Source organism: Camellia sinensis, chromosome 14 (assembly GCF_055761805.1).
Source record: "Camellia sinensis isolate YWXY chromosome 14, ASM5576180v1, whole genome shotgun sequence".
NCBI classification, from domain to species: Eukaryota; Viridiplantae; Streptophyta; class Magnoliopsida; order Ericales; family Theaceae; genus Camellia; species Camellia sinensis.
Window position 1 is genome coordinate 139,417,198 of NC_138974.1, and position 14,408 is coordinate 139,431,605.

A 14,408-nucleotide genomic window follows, 5' to 3' on the forward strand; every position below is an offset into this window, starting at 1 on the left:
GTACCCAAGCGTTTGTGGTGTTAATTATCACAAATATTATAATTAGATCCTTTTGAATCATAATTAAAAAATAATAATTATAACCAAACACCGCATAAGGTATAACTATATACCTTTTGAATTATAATCAAAATAATGTTATTATCAATAGTTATAACTAACACCATAATAGATCATAACCAAAGATCACGACTAGAACATATAAAATTTTCTAAACAGTAAATTATTTGTCAATTTTATATATGCAAACAAGGGTAAAATAGGCATTTTAAAAAATTAATTTCTTATATTATTTTTTTCCGTTAGTTGACTTAACGATTAACTGACAGAAGAATTAAATTGTAATGAAAGTTTAAACCTTAAGAGAGGGATGTAATTTTCAAAATATGAAGAATGATACTTGTATTAAAGACAAACCTCAAGGGGGGTCAGTGTAATTCATCCAATTTATTAAGACCTTTCATAAAATGAAAATAGATTTTTGTTAATAATTAAACCTTCATTCAAACATAGAGTCTACCATTCTTAAAATTAATCAAGTAAAATATAAATTTCAAAAGGATTGTGACCACTTTTATTTCACTTTATTTAGCTAAAAGATAATGTTATGAATACTAAATTTTTTATTAAATAAATGACTAAACGTCACACATAGCCACACTTATATGAGACATTTAGTTATTTATTTGGTAAAAAATTAGGAGCCTATAGTATTTTCCCTTAGCTAAAAAGAGACTGTCAGTTCCTCGTATTTTGATGATTTATTTTGTTCATGTTTTAAGTTTATATATGTATATATATTTACAAAAAACAAAAAAGCAAAATAAAACAAAAAATAAAAAATTTATATCAATTCGATAACCAAGATTATATGATGTCATAAACAAAAAAAAAAAATGAATTAATTATATGATTACAATTATTGAATCAATTTAAAAAAATTTGAAATAATCTACACAAAAATACTATGACAATGAATGGAACGAATCATCAATATAAAGTCTATGGTGGCTCCACAACCAAAAATTGGACAGGAGACTATCTTAATTCTTATTTCATATATTTGATTCATTTCCTAAGAAAATATATAAAAACAACAAATTGGAACACTTTGGATCCCTAATAAGTATATCATGTTTCAAAACGTCTATTCTAAAGCATAAATTGCTGGGAGGGTGGCGTCTTTTCTAGTAACACTAGTTTGAATTAATCTATATTTTGTGCGCCACAAAATAAATAAATAAATTTAAAAAGGGGAGTGCTTTCTAGTAATACTGATTGAACTAATCTATATTTTGTGGACCATAAAATAAAATCCATCCGAAGCATGTCTTTGTGTTTGGTTGAGAGATTTGATGAGAGATTTGGAAAAAAAAAATGAAAAAAATAAATAAAATGTGAATAAAATATACATATATTTCACCTAGTTTCACACATCTTTTCGCTTTTTCTTTCCAAATCTCTTCTCAAATTTCCTAACCAAACACAGCGTTATTGAAATCTGTCCATATAAATAAACTCAAAATTTCATGGTTGTCATTGAATAATGGTGAAGGAACAAAATTTCTATGCATATAGAGGGTTACCAATAATCCAAAAAACGTCCAGAAGTTGCAACGAATTGATACCAAGAAAGAGGTAGAAATTTTTTTTAGCAAGCCCACATAGATTGCTACATTTAGGTCACGGTTTGGCTGCATTGCAACAACTGAACACAGTGCAAAATTACCAAAATAGATTTGGATCATACAAAAACATAAGACGGGTGTACGGAGCATGTAATAGGATGCAAAGTGTCATTGTCCCTTCTTCTTCACAAGTAGTAGAACCAGTAGCACCTACAAGTAAAAACAACACAAACGATACAAGTTCATTATGTATATAAACGAGCCCGAGCCCAAACTCGAGCTAGAATAAAGTCGGCTCGTTTATTATTTAAATAATATGAAATGTGTTATAGATGGATACTTAATTTAGAATAATATTTAATGATTTGCTTCATTATTGAGCTTCAAGCCGAGTTCAAGCTTCATTTTTGAGCTCGAAAAACAAATGTCAGCTCAACTCGTTTGTAGCCCTACCAGGACCCCAAGGAAAACTCCACAAGACGTCTCAGACTATGTTTTGACTCTGCCTGCCTCTATTAGTTCAATTTTTAGATAATATATGAGAGGTAGAGATTGTTGCGTTTTGGCGGTGTTAATGTAAATTGTAAATAATAAATCACCCACTCCACCTACCACCTCCACTTCACTCCACCTACCACCTACACCTACTACCACATTTTCTTCTATATATATGATCATTGTAAACATAACAAATACACATCAATACATATCAATCAATACAATTTATTTTCTCCTTCTCTCTCTATCAATTTATCTTACAGGCGGGGTGTCTTGTTTTGGTTGCAATTTCTAAGATCCCACAAAATAACAAAGGCTTTTAAGTTTTTGAGGTTGACAATTGTTTTGGTATTTTGAAAATGACTGCCCCCCAAGTTGTGACTTGCGAATAGAGGCCTAGTTAGTTTTTCTAATACATGAGGTCAGAATGGAACACTGGAAAATTATGATCACGTGATAGTAACAGAAAGGATAGAATACCCGACTCTTTGTGAGAGAAGATCTATCGGCGCATATGTTTCCCAAAGTTATTACTGATAATTATTACTGATGTAAGTAATGGGTAACCATAATTTCAGATGAAACGGGTAACCATATTTTCAGATGAAAAATTGTTTGTGGATCTATCAAATGGTACAACACCTATTGGTGATCATGTGATGTGGATATCTAATATTGCAAAGACTCATAGCCAATCCATTCGCTCTAATTTTATGAGTTCTTGGCTAATGTCAGTAGCATAATGCTAAAGAATTATTAGCATCCACGGGTTACTTTTGAGAGGTGAAGTTTTTGAAGTCTTGAAACAGTTCGGAAAGGAAAAGAAGTTGAGAGAGCAAAGTTTATTAAAATCATGACTGAAATGAAGGAAAATTATATGTTTGTTGTTTCTTAATTGTCCGACATTATGTTAATCAAACAAAGCCAATATATAGTTTCTGATTTACTACTTAATACTCGTTCATTGCATGACATTCTTGAAACAAGTCCTCTTCAGTCTTCCCTCCCCTAGACCACCCCCTAAAAAATATATAACAAACCAGACCACCCTTTTTTTCACCCTATTTTAGGCCATCAAGTTCCAAAATCACGCTTTATTTGTTCTAATCCTAATTAAACTTTATGCAATACATCTTAGATTATGCAATACATCTGTCTGCCTAATTAATTTTTCTAAATATTTGAATTCCTTAATTTAATCGAATGCTAAGTTAATTTCACTTACCTAATGACTTTTCCCTCTATTTGAACCAACAAGAGTCAAGCCAGTATCCAATTCAAGTTCTAAACATTGGGTGAGAAACTTTTTTTCAACTTGCTTTAGTGAGAGATTCCAGTTATCCAAACACTTGAGCTGGAACGAGAGTGACTTTCATGAGTTTTCAAATCGCTGCTCAAAAGCAAACCATATTGCCACCCTCAACCATCAATGTCATTCACCTAATATTTTACTTGGCCAAATCTATGCAATTTCATTATCTTGAAAATAATCAGCTGACAGCTACTCAAAACAAATTTCAACAAAGACTTCCCATTTTCGTGCATTACTTTCACAAAAAATGGTATAAAGCAAACACTGGCATGATCTACTTTCTAAGCAAAAATTTAAGCTAGCAACATGACCAGCTCATCATACACTAGTTCTCAATTTTCTTGGATAACCGTTGTGTGCATCACTTTTCTACAAGCCATAAATGGTTACCCACTCTATAAGTTCTACATATTCATCCCTAATTGAGCATCATTACAACATGTCTCAGGTGCGACTTAACTATCTGATTGTAGCTTTTGACACTGGAAGGCTCTTCGGATGGTTTTCGAGCACTGCAGCTGAGTATCTTCCTAGGTGGATGATCTTATTGATAGGGTTGGTCTTGGAACTAGTTGGTTTCGGCGTGCAGTACTTGCACTTGATAGGCAAGGTCTCCTATCTATCTTACTGGCATGTACTCTTACTAAATGTTGTAGCCGGAACTAGCATTTGTTGGATCAACACTTACTGTAATCTAGTAGCTTCTAGAAACTTCAAAGACAAAACCATAATCTCACTAACGTCAAGCTATTCTGCATTGGGCGGAAAGATATACACATTGTTAGTCGAAGGAATTACAGGGAAAAGGGATTCTCAAAACTCAAGGATTTATCTCCTCATACGTTGCGTTGTTCCAACCGTGGTTGGGTTAGCTGTGGCACTATTACTTAGCTGTCAAAAGCTGATACAATTCGGAGAACCAGACATCTACCCAGCAGTGTTTTTTATTGCAATTGTAACCGGAGCATATGCTTTGATTGAAAGCATAGCACTACCTTTCAAGTACATGTCCCCACAGCTAAGAATTATAATCTTAGTTTTGGTGATAGTGCTACCATTTGCGGTGCCACCGGCCATAAATGCAAGCTCATTCACACTAAAGAAATGGAGCTCACAAGTGATGCCCGAGGTGTCTACTATGGATAGTAGCTCAAACTCCCAAAGGGTCATAGAGATCTGTTGCAATGAAGAAAAAGGAGGGGTTATAGAGAAGGAACAGGTTGAGCAAGTCCAAGAAAAGAACAGGGATAGTAGCTCAGACTCCCAAAGTATCATAGAGATCTGTTGCAATGAAGAAAAAGGAGGGATTATCGAGAAGGAACAGATTGAGCAAGTTCAAGAAAAGAACAGGGATGTTGAGGTGCGAGATGAGCATGGGGTGAAAGATCTACTGATGAGTCTGGATTTCTGGTTATTTTTTTGGGTGAATGCATGTGGAATTACACTGGCAATGGTTTATGGGAACAACTTAGGGCGAATATCTCAATCTCGTGGCAACAAAGAAGTTTCATTTCTACAAGTGCTATCCTCTCTATTTGGCTTTTTTGGGAGGGTCTTCTCAGTCACTTTTGATTGGTACACAAGGTTAGAAAGATTTCTTAGTACATGATTTTTTATTTTATTTTTATAGTACTTGTCAAGAGTATAATCTAGCATCTTAAAGTACCCACTCAAATAGAATTTTGACTTTCTTAAGATATAAAATGCTAAACCAAAGCATCCTATGTCAGCATTAAATAATCATAAGGCACTACTAGCAAATTAGCAACACAAAATGACAATAGTGGTGAAAAAGACATACCTGAGACTGACCACAAGTCCCATAAAAGGCATAGAAACATGTTTTAGTATATTGACCAACAATATACAACTTTGAACTGCTGGGAAGAAGGGGAGTTTCCCGAAGCTCATTCAGCCAAGCCCAGTGCTTGAGAATTCCCATGAATAAACTCACTTAGAAAGACAAAGACCATTTTTTAACACAAAGTAAACCTGATCGCTTTTTTGTCATAAACACCACATGTAGTTAGATCACTGTTCCATATCATTCACAGATGAATTTATAATTTACTGAATTTGCTTGTTTCAGGGAAAGGAAATTATTATCAAGATCAGCACTGATAGCCATCATAATGATTCCCATGCCTGCATCGTTCTTCTTACTCACAAGTGACAGCAGCATGGGTTTGTAAATTAGTACATCCATTCTAGGAGCCTGTTCAGGAGCCATAGCTGCCATAGCTTCCTCCACAACTTCTGAACTGTTTGGCTGTCAAAATGCGTCCATTAACCAGAACATCGTTCTCACAAGCATTCCTGTGGGTTCCCTACTTTTGGGGCATTTAGCTGCTCTCAATTATGACAGAGAAAGAGGTAGCAATTATGGAGAATGCACAGGGTTCAACTGCCATAAGAAGACTTTCATCATCTGGGGAATTATTTGCTCCATGGGAACAATTCTAAGCTCTGTTCTACATCTTCGAACACAAAAGTTTTACACCAATTGAGATTGTAGCATGTAAAGAAAATAGTTTTGCCCGTTAGTTTAGTTGCAATACATCAAGCATTGAGAAATGCCAGAATGCTAGCTGTCATGAAACAGAGAAATATCTATCTTCTCGAGAGCTTATAGAAATTGTAACCCTAGATCTTGCGATATGTATCACATATCTGGTACATAACCCATGTCCTTAATCGTCTTCCTCAATTCTTCTAACATGAGATATATTTGGTCTTTTTGTGGATGTTATTGGTCTCCTGCATAAAACTTATGGACTTTACTGTTCACAGATATCCAACTGCACCCAGGTTCCTTCTTCACACCTCACTCTTTCATTAGTTTTCTCATACTAATTCCATCCCTAAAACTTCCCACCTCCATGTCTGTGTTGGATAAAAGAACATACGTAGCTGAATAATCTTGTCGAATGGAAAGGATCTTCTTGGCAGCAATCTCTCCCAGCTCAACATTGTTGTGAACCCTGCACACTCCTAACAGTGTCTGCCAAATCATATCATTTGGTTCAATTGGCATTTTTTGTATAAATTCCAAGGCCTCATTTAGGCAGCCTGCACGACCTAAGAGGTCAACAATACAAGCATAATGCTCCATCTCGGGAACCACACCATACGTTTCCTCCATCAATCGGAAATAGTAAAGGCCTTCTTCTACCAAACCACCATGGCTACACGCAAACAGAACACACAACAATGAAACAGCATTAGGTTTAATACCAAACTGTTCCATTGAAAAGATGAAGGGCATGACCCACATAACCATGTTGGGCATAACCTGATATAATAGCAGTCCAAGAAACCATATCAGGGTTAGAAATGCTACTGAATACATTCTCTGCCTCTGTTATGTTGCCACACTTAGCATACATATCAATCAATGCACTTTCTACACACTTGTCAGTGTCCAAACCAGCCTTGAACAGAAGGCCATGGACTTCCCGACCAAATTCAAGAAAACTAAGGGCAGCACAAGCGACAAACACACTAGAAAAGGTAAACTGATTGGGTGTAATGCCTTCTTTCTTCATCCTAGAGAAGACGGCCAAAGCTTCCTCCCATTCTAAGCAATGAGAGTAAGCAGTCAATATGGTGGTCCAAGACACTACATCTCTCTCTTCCATTCTGTCAAAAACCTTCCTTACACCTTCAAGGGACTTACATTTGGCATATGCATCTGTAATTGCATTGTTAATACTTAAGATCATCAAATCATTCCCTGACTTCAAAATCTTCCCATGAACTTCCCTCCCAAACTCTAAACATTTTAAATCTGCAATTGTATTAAACACGCTACAATAAGTGTAAACATCAGATTTTACATTGTTTTCACACATTTTAACATACAATTCCAAAGCTTCTTGACTACACCCACATCGTGAATAGCCTGAAATCATTGCATTCCATGGCATGTTCACTTCGCAATTGGTAAAGTTCATATCGAAAACAGATGTTGCATCAGATAAAGCCCCACATTTTGAGTACATATCAATGAGGGCAGTTCCAACAAGAACATTAGACTCCATACCCAATTCGGAGACACACTTGTGAACTTCTTTGCCTTTATCAGCGTCACCTAAATTCCCAACTGCCTTCAGAACAGCAATAAAGGAGTACATATTTGGAGTGAATCCTTCCCTCATCATTGCAAGAAATAATCGAATGCTTCAACGTGATGACCATTTGATGTAAATCCTGATATTATTGCATTCCAAGAAACTTCATTATGTTCTGTTGTGGTGTTGAATAACCGACATGAATCCTCAACATTCCCCAATTTCATGTACATGTTAAGGAGAGATGTAATAACAAAAACATGTTGTGCAAAGCCTCGTATAACAATATGGGCATGCACCATTCTACCCAAATCCACACAATCTAGACCAATGCATAATTGAAGAATAGCAGAGTAAGTAAATCCATCGGGCCATTTGTAAGTTTTCTGAATAAAACTGTATATTAGTCTTGAATTAATTAACAAAGAATACATACATCATTTATATAGAGTACTACTAATTCTTAACCCTACATGAATACATTACTGAGATATATAGAAGTCTAATAGACATAGGACACTTATTCCTAATCCGAGGAGAACACATATTCTCACACCCCCGCTCAAACTCAAGGTGTTTTAGCAGAAAACACTAAGAGTTTGTCAAGAAAAAACCGAAACCGAGCAGTGGTGTGAGTCTTAGTGAAGAAGTCAGCAAGTTGCAGAGCCGAAGAGACAAAAGGAAGCGAGATAAAGCCAGACTGCAGATGCTGACGGACGAAGTGACAATCAATCTCAATATGTTTTGTCCGTTCATGGAAGACAGTGTTATGAGCAATTTGAATAGCACTTCGGTTGTCACAATAGAGAGAGGTTGGGGAAGATTGAGGGACGCCCAACTCAGATAAGAGCTGACGAAGCCAGACAATTTCAGCAGTAGCATGAGCCATAGCACGATACTCAGCTTCGGCAGTAGAACGGGCAACAACAGTCTGTTTCTTGCTTTTCCAAGAAATTAGGGAATCGCCAAGAAACATACAGAAACCAGAAATAGATTTACGATCATTAACATCACCAGCCCAATCAGCATCAGCATAAGCCACCAAGTCTAAGGAAGAAGTAGAAGAGAACAGCAAGCCCTGAAAGATAGTACTGCGAAGATAACGAAGAATCCGAAGCAAAGCAGCCCAATGTGTAGAGCGAGGGGCAGAAACAAACTGACTAATCACATGGACAGCATAGGCAAGATCAAGGCGAGTAACTGTCAGATAGACTAAGCAACCCACAAGCTCGCGATACAACGTAGGATCATCTAGAGGAACCCCATCAGTAGTGTTGAGCTTTACATTAAGTTCAATGGGGGTATCAGACAGCTTAGTGTCAGTAAGTCTGGCACGATGGATAACCTTGTTTGCATACTTAGCCTGGGACGGAAAGTAACCCTTGGGAGAAGAAGCCACCTCAATGCCAAGAAAATACCGCAATGATCCCAGATCCTTCATTTCGAAGGTGCGAAAGAGATGCTGCTTGACCTCAGAGATAGCAGAAGAGTCAGAGCCAGTGATGATCATATCATCTACATATAGTAAGAGAGCAACAAAACCAGCCGAGGTATGTCTTAGAAATAAAGCAGAGTCGGAAGCAGAAGGATGAAACCCAAGCTCGGTAACAGCAGTCTGAAAGCGATCATACCAAGCACGAGGAGACTGCTTCAGACCATATAGAGCACGCCGAAGACGACAAACTTGGCCAGAGGAATGGTGAAGACCAGGGGGAGGACGCATGTAAACCTCCTCAGTGAGAGTGCCATTAAGAAAAGCATTCTTAACATCCATCTGATAAAGGGGCCAAGAACGAACAGCAGCGACAGAAATCAAAGTACGGACAGTAGTCATCTTGGCAACAGGAGCAAATGTCTCCTCATAATCAATACCATATTCCTAGGAGAAACCTTTGGCCACCAGACGAGCTTTGTAGCGCTCAAGAGAACCATCAGAATGAGTCTTGACTTTGTAGACCCATCTGCAACCAACTAGATTCTTACCAACAGGTAAAGGAACCAACTCCCAAGTACTCGTTTTCTGTAGAGCAAACAACTCATCCTCCATAGCTTGAACCTAATGAGGATCTTGACAGGCCTCCTTGTAAGACTGAGGTTCTGCAAAAGAGTGAATAGCAGACAAAAAGGTACGATAGGAAGCAGAAAAACAAGTATTAGACCAACCCAACCTTTTTGGAGGATGACGCGCTCGAGGAGGATATCGGTGTGCAGTAGGATCAGAGTCGTCAGAAGCAGGAGGATCAGCAGCAGGGGTAGAGACAACTAGTAGAGGAGGAGCCTTGCGACGAGAATAAACTAACAACGAAGGAGAAGAAGAAAGAGAAGGAGAAGGCGAAGGAGGAGGCGAAGGAGGAGAAGTAGTCAGAGGTGAAACAGAAGGAGAAGAGGGAATAAGCTCAGGAGGAACTGTGGAGATGTACTCATTAGATGGGACCTCAGAAGGAAATGGATCAATATGAACCAAATCCTCTTTGGAAACTGGGGCGGTGAGAGGAGGAAGCTGAAAGTAAGATAGACGTTCGAGAAAGGCAACATGGCGGGAGACATAAGGCGACGAGAAACAGGGTCATAACAGCGATAACCTTTCTGAGTGAGACTATATCCCAAAAAAACACATAGGACAAATCGGGCACTAAGTTTAATCCTATCTTTACGGGGTAAAAGGACAAAACACGCAGACCCAAATACACGAAGGAGGGAGTAATTAGGAGGTTGAGAAAAGAGAGCCTCATAAGGAGACCGACCCGAAAGAAGGGGGGTAGGCATACGATTGAGAAGAAAAGCAGCAGTAAGAACTGCCTCACCCCAAAACGGAGCTGGAACGGAGGCAGAGAGAAGAAGAGATCTAGCTGTCTCAAGAAGATGACGGTGTTTACGCTCAGCTCGGCCATTTTGGGCAGGTGTATCAGTACAAGAAGTTTGGTGAATGGTACCCAAGTTGGCCAAATATTCACAGAATTCAGTTTTAAAGTATTCCCCACCCAAGTCAGACCACAACAATTTAATAGTAGATCCAAACTGTGTAGTGACCATAGACTGGAAAGTACGATATATTTGGTAGAAGTCAGACTTATGAGTCATAAGATAAACCCACGTGTAACGGGTGCAATCATCTACAAAAGACACATAATATACTGAACCCCCTTTAGTAAGAACAGGAGAGGGTCCCCAGACATCAGTATGCACAAGAGAGAAAGGAGAAACAGAAATAGATGTACTTTTATTAAAAGGTAAAGCTGACATTTTAGCAAGTTTACACCCCTGACATTCATCAATTTGACTAGGAGAAACTTTACCCAACAATCCTGACTGAGCTAAAGACCGTAAGCGGTCAACAGACAAATGACCAAGACGAGAATGCCATAAGTAAAACTAACTCGACTGAGAATCTAATTGAAACGAGGAAAGTGCAGCTGGAGAGGTGGATAAGGGGAGATGCAAGCTTTCAACCACATAGAGATCTCCAATTCTACGGCCGATCGCAATTTGCTTCTTGGACACCCGATCCTGCACACAACAGACAGAAGAGGAAAAGATAACATCAAAACCAGACGCATCAAGTTGACTGATAGATAACAAACTGACAGATAACTGAGGAACATAAAAGACAGAAGGAATAGTAACAGCAGACATGGCAGAGGGTAAGACAGACCCAACAGATAAAACAGACATACCAGATCCATTAGCAGTATTAATAGTAATAGGAACGGGTTGGGGAATACAATTTTGAAGTAAGGAAAGGTGAGGAGTCATCTGATGTGAGGCACCAGAATCAAAAATCCAAACAGAAGAAGGGATACCTGAAGAGGACCCAAGCAAACCTGAATGAAGAGAGGTAAGAGCGGAGGCTGGGGAAGACTGAGAGGTGGACAAGATATGCTGAAGTTGTGCAACCTGAGCACTCAGGAAGCCAAGTCAGGATCGAGAGCCGGAGTAGATGCAGTGTAAGCAGCAGGAGGTCGGAAAGTACTCGAAGTAGTACCGCGGAACTGTGTCTGAGAAGACGGAGCAGGCTGACGTCCCTTTTTAGGACAATTGTTCTTCTAATGACCCCTCTAATGGCAGAAAGCACACTCATCTAGCCCTAATGGTCCTCTCTTGGGTTTCGCAGTGGCTTGAAGTTGATGAGAAGGAGGGGTCGATAACAAGGGCGGCTTGGCAGGAGCCAAGAACACAGAAGGAGGCAAAGTCTGACTGGCCGTCTTAAGACGGGTTTCCTCGGAGAGAAGTTCACGAACAATAGCATCCACAGAGGGAAGAGGAGATCGGTGAAGGATGCCACCTCGAATAGCCTCATACTGAGAGGAGAGAGCTATTAAGAGCTGGACTAAACGACCCTGTTCCCGAAACTCAATATAAGCGTCTAGTATCTTGAGACTAGGTGGTTCCATAAGAGCCAACTGATCCCAGAGACCTGTCATCTCAATATAAAAGTCCTGAATAGTTTGATCCCGCTGACGAGCACCCTGAATAGTTGTTTCCAACTCATACCGCTTGGCAAAATTGGACTGCTGATAAACACCGAGTAAATAATCCCACACTTCCTTGGCAGTACTGTACTTGGAAAACATCATTCCAATACGGTCATCCACAGAGTTATGAAACCAGGTAAGAACTTGGGCATTATCACAATCCCAAGTGTCACAGGAAGACAGATACCCTTCTACCTTTGGGTCCGATGGACGAGGAGCAGAACCAGAAACATAGCCCCATTTTTTTTGACCAAGAAAAAAATTCTTCATAACACTGGCCCAATAGGCATAATTGCCACCATTGAGTTTACATTTAATGGCTTGAATTTTAGAGTCCATTATTGTAATAAACTAAAGATTAATGGGTCAAAGAGGAATAAGGGTTTTAATACTATTGATAACAAATCACCGAGACAGAGATAGAGACATGAGAACCAGAGTCGCGAGAGAGAGTCGCAATGACGAACCGAGATGAAGCCACAGAGAGAGAGAGAGAACCAAAGTCAGAAAATCGCGAGAGGGAGTTGCGATGATGAACCGAGATGAAGCCGACGAGGACTGAGAGAGATACGATGATGCAAGGGCGATAATTGATCGCGATTTACAGCCGATGGGTTGCGACTGAACAGAGAGGCTACGGCTGTTAGGGTTTCGACTCTGCAAGAAGGCACGAAGGAGGCAGAAACAGACAACCAGCAGGTTATGACGACGGGTCTTGACCTGAACCCAGATGGATCGCGATGGACAGACGAATCACGATGGATGGGTTGATTTCGAACCAGACGAAAACGAACAGAGATGGTTGCTAGGGTTTCAAATCCTTCAGATTAGGGTTTCGAACCAAGCTCTGATACCATGTAAGTTTTCTGAATAAAACTGTATATTAGTCTTGAATTAATTAACAAAGAATACATACATCATTTATATAGAGTACCACTAATTCCTAACCCTACATGAATACATTACTGAGATATATAGAAGTCTAATAGACATAGGACACTTATTCCTAATCCGAGGAGAACACATATTCTCACACCATTTTCCACAATCCTGCATCTCACAAAAGTACTTCAACCCATCATTATATAACCCATTCTCAGTTGAACCCACAATCACAACAGTCCAAGAGAAAACGTTTCTCCGAGACATTTTATCGAACACTTCACGGGCAGCCCTAAAATCCGAGCATTTCGAATACGCGTAAGCTACATGATTGAGTAACACTAACAAGTCTTTATTCGAAAATGTAGATTTCAAAACGAAACCATGAACTATTTTTGTTTCTCTTACAGGCCTTTTCCCTGCACATTGATGTTGGAGATCAACCAAAGCTTGGGTTTGAGTCTGTTGGCGAGTTTCATAACTAGCACTTGACTCTGAAATTTTGCTTCCAGAGACTCCATCGACGTTTTGGGTAGTTGGAACTGGTAAGGTCGCTGTAGAACATCTAGCCTGCCATTGATCTTTGATATTGTCATTAAATCGTCAGATAGCACAAACTAATTGGCTTTTGCGAGAGAAAGAGAGACAGAGAGAGAGTAATCTTACTTTGTTAAATGAAATTGGGTCTGGAAGTTGAAGTTGAGTAGGTTGATGAAATCCAAATTTGGCAGAGAAAATCGTTGCCATTGCCGATAGTCAGATTACTACAACATACCCATCAGCTTGTAAAGAAGATTTGAAGCGACAGTATTCTTGCAATTTTCATGGAAAACAAACATTGTTTTGTTTTGTTTTGTTTTGTTTGTGTTTGTGTTTGGTGTGCGGCTTGGGTTGCAAGTAAAAATCAAAGAAAATGCCCACTAAAAAACCATATACTCTAGTTTATTAATTAATTTATCAACAATGATTCATCCCACTAAAAACATCACCACTAATAGCACTAATACATTAAAAAAGTAAAAAAAAAAAAAAAAAAACACAACTCCAAGACCAAAACATCACATCATTAATGACGGGACCCACTGCCACCTAATTAGTGGGAGCACTAATTAGTGCTCCCAAGCATTTTTTTTAATTTATTTATTTTAATTAATGGTTTAGGTTTTATTCACATATTTACTTAGGAGTGTTTGATATTTAATTCAGCGCTTAAATTAAAATTAAATGCATTAAGTAATAATTAATTAAATTTATTTAATAATTATAATTGATATCACTTCAAATTTTAAATACATCTTAAAATGTAGCTTAAAATTTAAAAAAAAAATTAAGTCATATGACACTTACTTAATTCTAATTGAATTTATAAATACTAACTATTGTGCCACTGCCACCACTATTGTCACCACTACCATCACTACCGCTACCACTACTGCCGCCGCCACCGCCGCTGCCATCTCCATCACCATCACTATCACTATCACTATTACTGTTACCATCCCCACCTTGCCACGCCACCACTACTGTCACTGCCACCATTATACCA

General features: G+C 38.5%; 1 long non-coding RNA gene and 1 pseudogene across 2 annotated transcripts; both read right to left on the reverse strand.

The window, feature by feature from the left end:
* Window positions 1–1,512: 1,512 nt before the first annotated feature.
* Window positions 1,513–13,776, reverse strand: LOC145806724 (uncharacterized). Of its 2 annotated transcripts, none has more exons than XR_014350195.1 (3): window positions 13,529–13,776; window positions 13,271–13,443; window positions 1,513–1,838 (listed from the first exon to the last, which is right to left on the reverse strand). It is a non-coding gene; the product is annotated as an uncharacterized LOC145806724 (long non-coding RNA). The 2 variants fall into 2 exon arrangements; XR_014350194.1 differs by having other exon boundaries at window positions 13,271–13,432; window positions 13,529–13,736.
* LOC145806723 (pentatricopeptide repeat-containing protein At2g13600 pseudogene) lies at window positions 5,965–8,024 on the reverse strand (annotated as a pseudogene).
* Window positions 13,777–14,408: the final 632 nt, after the last annotated feature.